The sequence below is a fragment of the Podarcis bocagei genome (genome assembly GCF_964188305.1).
Source record: "Podarcis bocagei genome assembly, chromosome: 5".
Lineage (NCBI taxonomy): Eukaryota > Metazoa > Chordata > Lepidosauria > Squamata > Lacertidae > Podarcis > Podarcis bocagei.
The window spans coordinates 101,758,272-101,763,295 of record NC_138129.1 but is presented as its reverse complement, the minus strand read 5'-3'; positions in this window follow the sequence as shown (position 1 = coordinate 101,763,295).

Sequence of the window (5,024 nt, the reverse complement as noted above, 5' to 3'; positions counted from 1 at the left end):
TTTCTACCAAATCTAAATTTATACAAGTACCTTCTCTTTGAGATTTTTTAAATCTCTGGACTTCCCCTCATACCCACTTCTGGTTCCTTATATTAACCCAATTCTTCTGCATTTCCATACTTACACTTTTCCAATTATTATTTCCCTTAATTTTATCTAATTTTCTACTAGTTGCAAGCATTTACTTAAAATCCTGCCAATGTATCAACTTGTTTACAGTATTATTTGCACATAAACAATAAACGATTCCCACTCTTTTTTTAGCTTCTCGTTCTCATAGTCTCTGAGCTTTGCCATTAATCTTGCCACTTCTGCATAGTCCATTAGCTTGATTTGCCATTCTTCTTTCGTTGGTGTCTTTTCTTCCTTCTATCCTTGGGCTAACAAAATTTTGCGGCTGTTGTAGCATACATAAATATTTTCTTCTGTTCTTTAAGAAGTTCAGTTCCTATCTGTTAAGTTGTGGGTGAACATATCAGACGACCCAGCAATTCTTCAGACAGCTCTTGTTTATTCGCAGAACAGAACAGAACAGGGCTGAAGGGTTCAGCCAGCCTGCTTATATAGAGCTCAACTACAAAGCAACAGTAACAACTTTCTGTAACTATCCAATCACTGAACGTCACTTTCAATTCCTTATTTGCCTATACGGACCTGAGTGAAAGCTATCTAGAGTATCCCCCTGCTGGCCCAGGGTGAGAACTTCAGTACATAACACCCCTCCCCACCGAGATAAGGCGTTAGTACCAATCGTGATGGTTTCCTTATATACAGCACTACATGTAATGGTTCAATTAGGCACAAAAGCATATCGGTTACATTTCACATGCTTCCATTAGACCGACAGTGTTACATGTCCAACGACATAGTCCTTTAAATAAGTTGGGCACTTGGAAACTCTGCCAGACAGCCGAGGGCTGGTACCCAGGTCCAGGGGTCTGCCCGATTCTTGCTGAGGCTGTAGTGCGACCCTAGGTTGCATTGAAACCAAGTCCCCTGGATCCGCTGCTGTGGGTGGAACCTGCGCAAGTGGAGTTGGCGGAATGTCAGGCACGGCAGTGGTCTGAGTCTGTGGGGAGTCCGGCAGACCCTCTGAAGCGGCTTGGTTCAGCTCCATGCCCACAGTTTGCAAGTAGGTGGAGCCTCACCATCTGTAAGCATCTGTTCCGGAGCCACGAGCATGGTTGGGGGCACTGTGGTAGTGTCCAAATCCCCAACCCTGTGCCTAAGCTGGTCTTGTGGATCTCCTGGGCGGAGCGTTCAGCAGCTTCCAAGGCCGTGGTCTCCTCAGTGGGTTTCTGCAGCATGAGGTCTGGCTTGGCGAGAAGATGCCATTGCAGACAGATGTCCCGGACCCTGCAGATGATTCAATCCATCAGGGCATTGTCTAAATCTCAGATCTCGCAGTGCATTGCGGCCTGTCGGAGGGCGGCGGTGTAGTTGTTAATTGACTCCCCCTCTGCCTGGTTCCGGTGGTAGTACACATGGCGGGCAGCAATCTTGGACGGCTTCGGCGTGTAGTGGTTGCAGAGCTTCTCTTGAGCCACGTCCCACAGCGCTGCCTGGACTGCTAGTGGTGCAACCAAAACATGGGCTGTCTCAACACCTTGGGCCCATAGAGGCTGAGGAATAGGCCCTGCTTACGGTCCTTTGACCTTTCCGTCAGCTTGTTTGCTTGGAGGTAGCAGTCGAACCAGCGAGGTAGGCGTCCCATGATTCAGAGGCTGGGGCAAAAGGCAGTAGAGGCACGAGTGAAGCCATGGTTCTGATGCCGACATGGAGGGCGATGGATGGAACACCGTGCTCTAGCCAGAATGGTCAGCTCTGAATTGGTTCTGTTCAGTGATTCAGCTCAGCTCAGAGGGTGGCCGCGTCTGGCTGTGTTCTGTTGTCCATCAATCCCATCTTCGTCACCAGTGTTAAGTTGTGGGTGATCATATCAGACGACACAGCAATTCTGACAGCTCTTGTTTATTCACAGGCCAGAACAGAACAGGGCTGAAGGGTTCAGCCAACCTGCTTATATAGAGCTCAACTACATGGCAACAGTAACAACTTTCTGTAACTATCCAATCACTGAACATCACTTTCAATTCCTTATTTGCATATGCGGACCTGAGTGAAAACTATCTACAGTATCCCTGCTGGCCCAGGGTGAGAACTTCAGTACATAACACTATCAATCCTAGTAAGAACGTTTCTGGGTTTTTAACAAAAGTTATTTTAAACATTTTCTTCAACTCATTATAGAACATTTCCCAGAAGCTTTTAATAACCTTACATTCCCACCACATATGATAGAACGTACTGTTGGGATACTGCCAGGGAGACAAAGGCCATCATGCCCCCATGCCGTCTCCGGACGATCCATCAACCTCCCGTAGAAACGCAGTATCAGTCAATTAGCGACACAAGCCTCAGAAACATCTTTCCACATTCCAAGGACTGTGCACGCCCTTTGCAGAGTTCGCACAACGAAAGATGCACTCAGGAGAGCATTATTTACAACTTTATTCAGCGTTGGTCAGAACAAAGAAAAAAACATGACTGCCTGCTTCGATGTCCAGGCGCAGAGAGAGGAAACAAAAGCTATATACAAAAACAGAAACATCCTGTGAACAGGAAATATGCAGGCTGTGACACAACAACCTGCTCCCTTCTTAAGGTGGAACGGAAATATCCTAACACGTACCCTCCTTTTCTCTACATTTCCAGCACTTATTAGAACTTGTTCTGTACATTTTAGCAAGTTTTACTGGAGTTAGGTACCATCGGTACATCATTTTCATATGGTTCTTTTTAAGTGTGAAACATGCAGTAAATTTCAAATCCGTCCTCCAAAGCCTTTCCCAGTCACTCATGTCCCACATCCTTTGCCCATTTTATCATTACACACTTAACACCTTCCCCTTTGGTTTCCCATTCCAACAGGAATTTATACATTTTTTACAGTAATTTTGTATTATCTTCTACAATTTCTCTTTGAAATCTTGATATTGTGTGGCTAAATCCTTTCTTATTTTCATATTTAAATTTTTCATTTATTTGAAAATACTGTAATCAATCTGTTATCTTCTCTCTAATTTCCTCAAATTCTTTTAACTGTAATTGGTTATCCACTTCTGTTAACAGCTCTCTACATGTTGGCCATTTAGTCCTCATATTTACCTTTTTTAAAGATACTGCTTCTACTGGGGATATCCATCCTGGTGTTTTTTGTTGTATTAAATCTTTATATCTCTCCCATACCTTAAAAACCACATTTCTTATTATATGGTTATGAAATCCTTTGTGGACTTTTGCCTTCTGATACCATAAATACACATGCCAACCAAATATGTTATCATGCCCTTCCAAGTCTAACAGGTCTGTAGTCTCTAATTTAATCCAATCCCGAATCCAGAAAATGCCTACTGCTTCAAAGTATAATTTTAAATCTGGTAAAGAGAAACCTCATCTATCTTTGACATCAGTAAGAAGTTTATATTTTATTTTCAGTTTCTTCCCTTTCCAGATAAATCTTGTAATATCCTTTTGCTATTCCTTGAACCATGTGCTTAAATGCTCTGTGTGTTATGTACTGAAGTTCTCACCCTGGGCCTGCAGGGGGATACTGTAGACAGTTCAGGTCCACATATGCTAATAAGGGATCGAAAGTGACGTTCAGTGATTGGATAGTTACAGAAAGTTGTTACAATTACGTTGTACTGGAGCTCTGTATAAGCAGGCTGGCTGAACCCTTGAGTTCAGTTCTGTTCTGGCCTGTGAATAAACAAGAGCTGTTTGAAGAATCGCTGTGTCGTCTGATATGTTCACCCACAACTTAACACTGTGTCTGAGCATTCCCACCCCCCATGAACTCCCCCCATGAAAACCTGTTCTTTAAAGCTGAATCAGAGGAAATGTCCATTCAGTTTTCTGCACATTGACATTTTCTCTGATTGAGCTTTAAAGAGCAGGAATGCTCTGGAGGAGAAGGGGGGGCTTTAAATTGCAGACCATGTCTGTAAAGATATGTGTAGATAAGCCCTTAGTTAAACGCACATGGCACTTTAATGTCTACAAAGTGCTTTGCACAATTATTTCAGTAATTGTAACATCGTCTTTGCAAAACAGATGACAATTATAATTCCCCAATATAAGAGTAAAAATGTATATTAGTCATTCAAAAATCCTTTCTATTCTTTTTTAAAAAATCAAAAATCAAAGCACAAATGCCATTAATAAATTTAGTTCAAAATTCCAGATATCAAAGAAGACAGATGGACGAAAAATCAGTACATTACAAAATACTGATCAAATGTTTCACATCAGTTGAAGAGTACCGGTATGTTTGTTTTGCCAAAAAGCAACTAAATATTTCAGAAAATGTTATTAGGCTTTGTCTTCCTTTCTTCAGCTTTATGGACTTTGGGAAATAACAGTAGACAACAGACAGAGAGACAGACAGACAGACAGAGGGTTTATCTTGTCACTCAATGAAAGAGGGTTCTGATCAGGGCTTGTTTTCAGTGTAGTGCTAAGTAAGCGTCTCATCAGCACAAGGATTTCTGTTTGCCCAAGGGATGCCTCCTTGTGCCTCCTAAATGTGTTCTGGGGGGGGGGCTTAACCCTCCAGAGCAGATTTGGGGTGGGTGTGGGGCACACGGGGGAGGAGAGGGGATGAAGTCCTGTTGCACAAGCAGAAGTTCTTCAGCTGATGAACGGAAGGCATTGGATGCTCCCCAGTGATTTCTAATATTTTGTGGAATATAAACTCATAACAATGATAATTTCACATTGATTTAGAGGCAGTTTTGAAGTATATCTTAACCAAATCTAGTCTTTCATGAGCAAGTTTTTCTGTTGTCTCTCCATCTCCCCCCCATCTTCAATTACTAAAATCCAATATAAACCACATTTTATCAATCTCAAATTACAATTCAAATTCAAATATATCTCAATTTTATATATTTGAGCCAATTATACATTTTGTGTGGCCTCCCGTGTGCTAGGTTTCAAGGTGAGTTGATTTTATTTCATCC